The following is a 12,445-nucleotide window of genomic DNA, read 5'->3' as shown; positions in this document are numbered from 1 at the left end:
TAAATGAGTATATGCATATATACGTACATGTGTGTATGTATACGTACATGTGTGTGTGTATATATATATATATATATATATATATATATATGCACACACACATTCACTATTTCTATTGTTATATAAATAAAATATTCAGAATAACAGTGTCGATATGAATGAATGTAGGGAAAAAATATAATTAAAAGAATTAAAATCTACCACAGTCCCGGTACAACAGCACAAATACAAAATGTTTGATTTTCTTTAAAAAAAAAATAACTTAAACCTACAGACAGAACATCAACAACAAAGGGTTGTCCACACGTGTTGAGAAGAGAAATTTGAATGTAAAACCGGTGGAGAAACAGATTAGAGTTATTGTTTAACCCTGGGTCAGTTGGATCTGACAAAACAATGATCAAAAGTATTCCATTCCAGACGATCGTGTCTTTTCCTGTATCCAGGATGACATTGCCTCATAATGCACTGTTGTTTCATTAATTTGTGTTTTTAGAAACAATGAGATGCTATTTCTAGGGTATGAAACAACCACATAGAGGCTTTCTCGTTGACTCGAGATATCAGAATGGAGTGGAGAGTTTGTTTAAAAATAGACACAAGGTTTTTTAGCGAGATTATCTCTGTATCTATCCAAGCCTGACCACAACCACGAGGTTGACACAAAAGAATGACAATATCATATTTATGTAATATGTGTGTTCGTGTGCATAAACGAGCAATCAAGGAAGGATCTTCATTTTGCAAGAAATAACCATTAAATTGCCCTCAAATTACATATGGCCTTCTAGCAAGAGGAACGAACATTGGATAAATAGAGTTGTCTAGGAACAGTGTACCCGAAAAAATAAGCTTATGATTGGAAATGCAGTGATCATAAGTTTAGTTGAGATTAAACAGCAATATATATGTGTATGAAAAAAAGGGAGCTCTGACCTCAAACTTCCACCCACACCTCACCAATGACAGAAAAAAACACTTCACTGTTATATATAATTCATTATCTTAAATAGACAACTTTGTGTAGGTGAAGATGAGAAAGATGGCCTTTAGGAATAATGACAGGGAAGGGAATGATGAAGAGAAAAATACCAACTCCCATGAAGCATCTATTGCACATATAAACAAGTACACACATATATGCACATACATGTACACTATGTATGTGTGTGTATATATATATATATATAAATCTGGATTCCACGCCCTTTCAGGTTTAACGTATGTATATTGTACGTTATATTTTTCACACTTCTAAAAGCAAAGATGTGTGTGTGTGTACAAGCGATTCAATATATCACAACAAACAAAAATATACACAGTATAGATAAGTTACACACACACACACTCATATGGTGGAAGAATTAAACTCCACCACAATGAATACATAAAAATATGTGTTTACCATTTAAATTTGTGTTCCTCTATACACTCACAAACATGTTAATGTGGTAGGAAATATAGAAGGTGAACCTTGCCATCAGCCAACAAAATTAGTGAATGATGAATGAAAGTTTTTGTTAGGTATGTAGGTAGTAGGGTAGCTATTTAGTTTGAGAGAGGAAACTGGGGTAAAATTAAGAAAGAAAAATCTAATAATAACAACAATAATAATAATAACAATACTTGCAACAAAATATCTGGAAGTTTGCTTTTTTGTTTGTCTATCGATCTTTAAAATGCTGTGGTAGAGGCGGTGCTTCGTGAGAAAATTAATGAAAGGGAAATGTTGAGCATCAAATGGCGGGAGAGAAAGATTATGAGTAAACATTGATGAGTGAATGATTTAAATGATTGACTGAATGACAAGAAATATGAGTGTGGTAGACAGACGTCTGTGTGAGTGTGGTAGATTGATAAACTAAATGAGTGTGAGTGAATGCGGTAGTTGAATTGTGAGTGATTGTATATGAGTGATTTATGTGAGTAGGAGTTGAGTGAATGACTGACAGCAAGAACACGTGAGTGTGGTAGATAAATTCTAAAGTGAGACAGAAAAGTCCCAGACGGTGCAATAAATATGAAAACATTTGTACTATAAATAAAGTAATTATAAAAACAGCGATTCTTATAGATAGTGGATAGTGTGGATGGCGGAGGTCCGAGGTAATATACACTGTATACATACATATATATACACATTCACAAACATACATATATGTAATCATACATGTCCTTAGATATTCCACAAAATATATACTTTGGTCCCACATATATACATGAACACACGTCCATCATATATACACAATGCATATGCATCTCTGCACACATGAATGCATGCATAAACACATACATTTACTTAAGTACATACACGTGTATAGACAAACATGTCCGAACATTCTGGTTCAAATGGATCGCAACGTAACAGCCAAGACAATCACCTGCTGTAGTTTCTTTTAGACTTTTAATCAGTCGGTTTCAAAACGGGTGGTTCCTCTCAATTACAATGTCTATATTACGATAGAGAAAAAGAAACAAACATTTGACTGTTACCTTCATACGACCAGAATGAAATGTTTAGTTGGATGTTTGTTACTAGATTAACAAAAAAAACTATTGCAGATTTGACACCCATTTTTCGGTGGTGACACGATGATGTAATGATATACAAACTTTTAGTATGTTTCTTTAAGATATATAGTCATTAAATAGAAAGTAAAAGTTAGTCACACACACACACATATATATATATATATATATACACACACTACATTTGTGGGCAATATATACGTATGTATACACACATATATATAAGATAAATGCATATGTATATATATATAAGCATTTATGTTTGTGTAAACACACACATATGTATATTCGAAATATTAGTTTCAAATTTTGGCACAGATATTACTACCAAAATTATTGATGGCCGCCCGATTTCCTTAACTATATATATATTTATATATATATATACATACATACATACACACGCACACAGAGAATAGAACTAAGTCAATGAAAAAAAAAAACATAGTTGATACAACTAAACATCAAAATATGCCAGTCAGAAGTAGTGGAGCACTCCAATTAAATTAACATAAACTAATTAGAGAGGAGGGGAGAAGACTAGATAACACTCAATTTAATATAGTTAATAAAACTCGAATAGGTAGTTGATCTTTGCTGTCAATATGAGGAAATGATCTCTTTCTATAAACATACAAAGACATAAAGGGGTGGTCATAAACTTCACAACTTTACATCAACTGAGTAACCTCTAAGTCACTCATGGTCAACCTGCGGCCTGAGTGTCCTTTCTGAGTGGTACGCCTACCGAAAAATTACCTTTAATTTTTTAGTAGTGCGGCCCGCCAGAATATGTACTGTCTCATGGAGACCAGCTTCTCAAAAATGGTTGTCCATGCTTGCTCTAAGTGGTCAGTTTAGAACCGCTAGAAATAGGAACCAAATCTCTTCCACTCCATAGAACCATAGTATCTTCAAAACGTGGAAGGACACATGGAGATAACAAGTCTGGAATACTTTTACTTCTTTGATCATACGGTCAGCTCCATCAGAGCTGACTTAGGGTTTAACAACAATTTCAAGACAAACCGAGACCCGTTCCATCTCAACACTAAGATAGTTAATGATCATGATTATTGTGGTCGTTGTTATTCTTTCTTCCATAAAACTAGTGAGTCTACAGTTTAATACAATGCTACATTTTTTTTTCTTCTTTTCTAATTTTGCCCTTTGAAAAGAAGCATTGTCGCTCAATTCCGCTGTACTACAAAGAGAGAGGTGGGAGAAAGAGAGAGTAATAAGTAGCCATGTTGAATCAGAGAGAAAGAGGAAACAAATAGAGGGATTAATAGTGTAAGGACAGATAGAGGAGGAGAAATAGAAAGGGTAAACGAGGAATGGGTAAAAGAAAAGGTGGGGTATTATTGTTAAAAAAAAAGGGAGGAGAAAGGACAAAACAGAAAGAAAACGATTATTAAGTGGGGGTAACAAAGGAGAGTAAAAGAAATAAGCTAATGAATTAGAGGAGTAGGAGGGGTAGAAAGTGACAACGAGAGAAAAGAAGCAAAAGCGCAGAGGGGGTAGAAGGAAGAGTAAATGTAATAACTTCAGAAAGAGAAGCAAATTAGAGAGGGTGTCAGAAGGAAGGTTAAACGTTAGAAGGAAAGCTAAGTAAATGAGCGAGAGAGAGAGGGAGGGTGAAATAGAGGGAAAAGCAAATGAAGATTGTAGAGGGGTAAGTATAGGCAAAGAATATGGCGGCTACCACATTTCCTTCCTCCATTGGCGGAAGCACACATACAAACTACAGTAATTCAGACATGGCGACCATGTTTTGTCGGTTGGGCTGAAAGCTGACAGGCTGGTTGGTTTGCATTGCTTTGATTCACTTCAAGCGAGCGATCAGAGAGAAAGAGAACGGACATTTGGTGTTTTAACTGTGAAAAATTGAAAACTTATGTCAGTCAATAATTACAAACGGGAATTGAGAAAGAAAAATCAAATTTTAAAGATTATAACTTTAATTAACTTATTAGCAAATAAATTCTACAAATAAGTGTTGATTTCAAATGAAATCCTTTTATATCTGTAAAATCGATTAGCTAGTCATTTTCAACATTCTAGTGTCATGACAGGTTGTTATTTTAAATTTACGCGGTTAAAATACAAAACAAACACCGAGATGGTCGACTTTCAAAACAAGAAAATAAAAGCTGTTGTTTCCTCTACTTTCCTATGTCGGCCTTCGATATGCCGGCATCGCCATGACAGCAGTTTCGTATAAGCAGATTCGGAAGATATGGAAGCTATTGAATGGATTTGATAAAGAGTGAATGAAAGAAATAAGTAGAATTTAGATAAACTAGGATTTAAAAAAATTTTTTAATGAAGCCAGACGAGAGAAAAATCTAGCTAAAAGAAATGAACGAATGTGAAGGGAGGGAGTGAAAGATAAAGAATTTAAATGAAATAAATAGTGAAAGCGAAGAGGGGGGGGGAGTAAAAAAAACTCTTCGTTTCGTTTTCACTAACTTGGGCCACGTTTTACCAAGTCCTTATTCTAACCGATATTCAATACAAAAAAAAAATAAGAGAAATATTTAATACGTCTACAGGAAATAAATCAAATATATATAACTAAGAATGACCCGCATTTACTACAGAAATATAATGTAATATATACCGACAGCGTGAATTGTGTAAACATGAGGGCACGTATAAAATAGAAAACGCTGTCCATGGGAAACGAAACGAAAATCGGTTTTATGTTCCTCATATAAAAAAAGTGCTAAGTATTGATTTTAAAAAATGGGAAAGATATGATTTGAAAATCAAAATAAAAACATGATGTAAAAAAAAGAAAGTTTCAAAAAATAGTAGACTGAATAGAGTACATAAGAGGCATTAGTAAAATAAGGTGCAAGAGAGAAATAAAGAAGAGGGGGAAATTAGGAGGATAGTTTTAGAAGTGGGGAGCAATTAGAAAGATAGAAACTGTTAATTAAAGTGGGAGGAATGTGAAGAGGTCGAAAAGAAATATGTGAAGAAAGATAAGATAGATTAAGTAAGAGGGGGTTAAACGGATTACATATAGAGGGGGAAAGAAAATGATGTGATATAGACATAGTAGGAGATAAAAAGTGAAATGGGGAGGGAGCGATGGCAACAAAGACTAAGGGGAGACAATTGTGAAACCTGCTGATTATATTGGCAAGAAATATTAAAGATTTAGATATATATATAATATATAAAATATATATATTTAAAATATGTATATGCTGTGTACACCGACCTATTAGATATTACAGCAATCACTTTAAAAATGAATTAATTTTCAAGAAATATGTAATTTAATAACAAGCTCTAAAATAAAAGATTTAATAATTTACAGCAGTAGTAATGTGAATATGACGCGCATGAACATGTCTGTGTGTCTACGATGGTGATTAAAAGTAGCGACATAAGCTTAAAATATAGACATATCTACATATCATCTGTATAAACATACATGTGTGCATGTATTTCATATATAAAAATATATGTATTCATGTATATGTATATATGATTACTCACTTGAGTTGGCTCTATATTGTATTTATACTGGCTTCCTCCTCCGACCATGGTATATATATATGTGTATGTATATACTCTTTAAAGAGAGAAAAAAACCACAGTGAGCCGCAGCAAAGCAGAGGCCTCCACCGTCTGCACTGAAACTGTGTAGGGCGGGAAAGCCAGTTCAAATCCGATTGGCTGACACTGACAATAAACTAAATATAAACTAAATAACTAAAATCTGTTAACGTCCGGTAAGTGCTCCACTGGCCATGGGGCACCCGCTACACAGATAACAACTCCAATTCTCTCCGCTTGCATCATATAAAACATTAAAAAATATGTTTTCATCTACACTTGACTATAATTATCATGCGGAAGGAATAAATCCAAGCCATTTTACCTTATGTTATCTCCTCTCTGTCTATCGATCAGTGTCACGCCGATCATCCGAGACGTGAAATGAGGGAGTTAGGAAATAATTTCTACTTAGATACGAAAAAGATGTAGCATATACTAATGACTTACTGGCATTGTGTGTGTGTGTGTGGATGTATATATCTACACCGACGTGTCAAGTGGCCCATGATATCAAATTTACTGGAATACCGTACAAAGTTGATAAATGTTTATTGAGTATTACGAAAGCCTAGGGATTGAAACTGGCTCATAAGTTTACAATGTAATGAACAAGATGTTGAAAGAATTTTGCGATCACGGATAAATAATACTTTACATACTGTACGGTTTTCTCATCTTTATTATAAGCTAAAAACTTCACTAACCATTACTCCGAGTTACACAATTCGTGTACGTGAGGAATGAGAGGGAGCCTATACATAGTCGTTCGACTTGCTAGAAATGTCAGCCAAATCTCCCTATAATCACGTAAATGCAGTATAAAGTAGTACTCAACATGGTCCTAAAAAGATGTGATAGTCATAGTTGGAATGTCTTTAATCAAGGATCAGCTTGATCTTGGTTAATATACAGCTAAACTATTTCATTTCACATACGAGACCCCAGCCGATGAGCGAGCCAATATGTGGCCACTCATCGTCCTGCTAGAAATAAGAGCGAAACCTTATTGTCTTAAGCAAACGACATTAAATCAGTCTTACAAAGCCCTTCGAGATGAAAGGGATGATCACAACTGGAATGCTTTTTATATTTATTACTCATTGGGGGATGAAAGGCTGCGCCCATGACCCATTTCGGGAGCCTCGATAACTAATGGGAGGTAAGGGTGAGGTTAACCTCGACCGGAGGAGACGTAACCTAAATTGCTTGTCAGAGAATGTACCTCACCAAAGATACCCAAGATCCATATAATAGTGGTGGATCATAGGTCTACTAGATTAGGGTTAATCAACGTCTATTGAATAACGCATAAACTTTAATCATTTCATCATCCCTATAAATCTTAGTTCTGATGTCTTAAGTTAGAAATGAACGTGTTTTTGCATTTCATTCATTCCTCGCGGGTCGGCAAAATTGGTACCAGTAACTGACTGCAGTCTGTACTTTTATTTATATACCCGTTACCTTCTAAGACGTGGTCCTAGGCCAAGGTAATGAATTACTAACGCTATAAAACAACGCAATAGCTTCTGGGAAAGGCATGAACATCATAACTCATTTCTCCCTCGTAGTAAAAAATATCGTTATGTCTTCTCTCCCTCCCTTCCACCCATGGAATAATCCAGAGTTCAAATCCAGGTAAATGAAACATTATTCATGTGGGTTAAAGGTGGCGAGCTGACAAAATCGTTCAAATCCCGTTGAGTTCAACTTTTTTATCGGGGTCGATAAAACGAAGTACCGGATAGAATCGATTAATCCTCTATCCTAAAAAAAAAAAAAGGATGCTGGCATTATGCCTAAATTAAAAATCATTATTAAAATGAGTCCGATTTTGTGTCAATCCAGTTTACCGCAGGGATCCATGAATAATGAACTATATATTAAGACTAGACAAGATCCGTTTTATCTGTCAGGATGACACAAATATGTGGCGGGTGGAGGCTTTATACCTAGGATGTATATATGCAGCGAAATGTGAAAAACTCGGGTGTTTGGATATTAGATTTTATTTATAAGCATGTCCTAGGGAAAAGGAATTACAATATGTGTGTGTATATCTGTATGCAAACACATACATCTGTACACACAATCATATAAAACACCTGAATAAAATTCATATACATATATATATATATATATATATATATATATATATATATATATATATATATAACGTTAAACTGCATCTTAAAGCAGAAATTCACTAGAGTGCTCGATAAACTAGGTTTAGAGCGATATAGAACGTTGACTAAATCCAAAAATGATGGATATTTACATGCATATACATATATTTGCACACGCACACACATATATGGGTCAAAATACTAAAATCAAGTGAAACTGGTGGTGGGCTTGAGTAAGCAAAACTTGTATTTATTGGTGGAGTTTAAAGTTTCTGAAGTTTCTATGGCGTTAGAAACTCTGCCATCGACATACAGACTTAATAAACCTTAAACTTCACCCAGAATACACAACACATGTAATTCCGCCTTAGATTGTTATAATATAATTATATTAATTATGATACATTATAATTTGTCATAGTAGGACTAATGCACAGGATCGATATAAAAGAGAAAAAATTCTGAAAGTGTGTCAGATTGAGTCTGGGAGAAGTTTAACATTTTCTACCAAAAACATCCTGTGATAACAAACCTGACATAGCTTCTTTATTGTTTTTGTTTATACTGTGTACATACACTCATAGGTGTTCATAGAATTATAACAATAATTCTAAATACACAGTAATAGATAGATAGATAGATAGATAGATAGATAGATAGATAGATAGAGCAGACATACACATGCATTGATCTACAGCTCCCCATTTTCTGTAAGTGTATTCACATACATGCATATATATATATATATATGTGTGTGTGTGTGTGCATGTATATGTATATATGCATACCTATCTATATACACACATGTATGTATGTGTGTACATTGGTAGGTAGATAGAGAGATAGATACATACACATAAGGATAACATTATTACATAACATGTAATAAAATCTCATTTAAAAATAATTTTGAGTAGTTGATTTGAGACAATTGATCAAGGCTTGACTAAAGAGCACTTTAGCAAAACAAACATGTAGGCATGTCTGTGTGTATACATATATATGTGTGTATGTATACACTGACTAGAAACTTGCCATGAAACTGCTGGCCCTTGCGTCACGCCTATAGTAAAGTCAGCAAATAAAGGTTTATGTATGGTATACATTTTCTCTCATTCTCTCAATGTATGCACACACACGCATATAAACACGTAGGTGCAAAACAAGGTGGAGAAAATAGTACTTGAATACCAAAGGTAGAGTACAGTATTATTTTATTGAAGCTGAGAGAACTTCACAAACTGAAGTTTTTCCAGCTTCAGTAAAATGTGTGTGTGGAGAGACAGAGATGGATATATAACACCAGGCTGGAGCATTCTAAGACTGCTCCAATGGACTTCGTTTTACTTTCTAAGTGTATATATTACACCACATTCTATTCTGCTATATAAGCTAAGATACAAATATAGTGAGCTGAGCCCTTGTACACACACTCATACAATACACTCATGTATGCATTTGTGAGTGTTGCCAATGGTTATATATACATAAATTATACACTTTTAAATTGTATGGTTGTTTAACCCAAAGACAATCATGATGGAGCTGACCTAAGATCAAATGCGATCTCGTTATGGCCTTCCTTCTTTTCTTTTTGTGTGTGTGTATAATGTGATTTGAACAGTTCGAGCGGCCCACACATAAATCCCCTTGGTGAAGTAGCAACCACAGTTGTCTCCATCTTGTGTGTGTGCGTGTACGAATGGCAAACTGCGGCTTGCCTGATAAGCTGTCTCATGCGGCCCGCTTCTCGAAAAACGTTACCCATGCCCTTGATGTAGTATGTGTAATGCATATATTCGCTCATATAAACACGCATTTGTAAAGTAATATTTGTGTGTGTATGTATATATAATGCAGGAATAATATATCTAAATGCATATATTTTTATACATACTCGTATATAAAAATATCTGCGTTAAAATATATACGTATATATACCTATATATAAATTAAATTCTATATTTTTCGTTTTCATGTGTGTATGTATAAAATACACACACTGATACAATGACTCTTAATCGCTTGCTGTTGTTATTGAGAAGAATGATTTAACAGAAGCGATGCAACATTTTCTTTCCCTATTATCTTTTTGTCCATGTGGTTCAACACCTACCATCGCCATCATCATCAACAACACTACAAATGAACCAGGTCTGTACGGTCGCTTAACCTGCAGAAATAGCAGCGAAATCTCCCTCAAATCACTCCCTATCGTGTTTTTAAAATACATTACAGAATGTGGCCCTATAAACACAATTTCTAAAGCAAACAAAAAGGCGGGACAGTCATAGTTAGAAGATCATTGATCATATGTTTGTTCCCTCAGATTTAACCTGGGGTTAAACAACAATACCCACGAGGTCGCTCCGTTTGCTAGAAATAGCAGTCAAGTTAACCATCAAATCACGCCTGTACACGAATATAGTTGTGAGCTCCCTACAGAAGAAAAAGACAGGATGGTCACAGCTAGAACAGCTCTGATCATTGGTATACTTGATCAGAGCTCAACAATAACAACAACAACCACCCTAGCAACTACTTAATTAATTGCCTAACATATTTTTTTTTTAAATCAATATTGATTCAATTAGAGGGAAGAAGATAAAACATTTAATCTTAAACTTCCCACAGTTTCGGAGCGAGACACCATCAAATATATTTTTGTTTATCACTTTGAGTCAGAAACGATAATAGATTTCTTTTTCACTCTTCATCATTTGAATCCTTTGTAAGAGAGAAGTCGACTTAACTGGTACTAATATATATACATCTAGTATTTCTTTTATTTGTTTTAATGCCCTGGATAGATAGATGAAAGGCAAGGTCGACCTGAGCCGTATTTGAACTCAAAATGTTTGAGTTAAACAAAACTAAATAAATAAACACTTTGAAATAAATAGTGGCGAGCTTAACATTTCTGATGGTTCTTATGGCAATAATAATTTATGATGAATATTTGGTTGTTATCGACTGAGTCGTTATTAATGGGTGAAGATGGTGGAAATCATGTCTTCTACAAGGTCATTAATGACGTATGCAATATATAGCAACTGGAAAAAATATATGTATGAAGAAATGTCTAACTAGAAATCGAAATGGTAACTCTGTTATTCTCGTTATTACCATCGATGCTAACGTGTGAAGCTTCTATGCGGTTGCTCGGTGCTAGAGATAGCAGCCAAATCTCCCTCAGTCACACCCTGCGTCTCAAGAAAGGAAGGACACTTTGCAATACAGTCCCAGATATAGACGACTGGGTGATCATGGATGGAACGCCTTTGATCTAAAGTTCTGCTCAATTAGGGATAACCTGGAGCTAAACAACATTACTATTTGAAAATATGTATAACATGGAAAAAAAGAGCTTAATATAGTTTTTTTTATTTATTTTAACAGTTCGGGTATATTTCCTTAATATCGAAAATAACTTCCAATAAATAATCGAATAAATAAATAAGAAATTAGATCAATGCCTAATAAGTTGGTCATACGGTGTCATATAAATCAAAGTGTGCTTTTAAAAAGATAAAAACATGGTGGCCGTCTCTATTACCCCAAACTCCACCATGGTGCTTTGGGATTTACTCTATTTTTCAAATCCCTACGCCTTTTCCTGTTTTGTTTTCATCCATTGACGACACCCCCATACGCCATATGCTTTTTAAAATATGTGACACAAATTATTAACTTTACTTCTTAGAAGCTTTATTTATTATTTTTATTATTCATATTCATTTCATCAAATGTTCCAAAGCCAACTGAAGTGTTATGGGTGATTAAGTGACACTCAACTGGGTGCCGTAAATCATCATTACACTGACAATATTATACTCTCACCACATCTTAAATACTGCAGGAAAACATTGGGATTCTTAAAACAACAACACTAATAACGGGTTATTTATATATATATATATATACATATATATACATAATGTGTGTGTATGTATATATATTGCCTCTCCCAAGGTTTAATTATATATATATATATATATATATATATATATAGTCACCATGTGCATATGTGTTTGTATCTATATATATATACACACATGCACATGGACTGGTGAAGGTTAATTGAGATGAGGGTTTTTAGCACAAGTATAATGACTTTTCCGTTCTTACATACACACGCGTGCATATATACATATATGTGTGCGTATACATACATTCATTTAATCAATCAATGTCGTCATTTTGTTAAGCATTAA

The 12,445-nt window shown here is 34.2% G+C and overlaps 1 protein-coding gene across 1 annotated transcript in view; it reads right to left on the bottom strand.

The window, feature by feature from the left end:
* Nucleotides 1–1,551, bottom strand: part of LOC106876973 (histone-lysine N-methyltransferase NSD2) — an 84,200-nt gene extending 82,649 nt beyond the window's left edge. The window contains exon 1 of the mRNA XM_052974264.1: nt 1,406–1,551. The gene's annotated coding sequence lies outside the window, so the exon portion shown is untranslated. The remainder of the gene's footprint in view (nt 1–1,405) is intronic.
* Between the last annotated feature and the right edge of the window lie 10,894 nt (nt 1,552–12,445).

Source organism: Octopus bimaculoides, chromosome 18 (genome assembly GCF_001194135.2).
Source record: "Octopus bimaculoides isolate UCB-OBI-ISO-001 chromosome 18, ASM119413v2, whole genome shotgun sequence".
Lineage (NCBI taxonomy): Eukaryota > Metazoa > Mollusca > Cephalopoda > Octopoda > Octopodidae > Octopus > Octopus bimaculoides.
The sequence above is the reverse complement of the archived record's forward strand: the minus strand, read 5'-3'. Positions and strand labels throughout refer to the sequence as shown.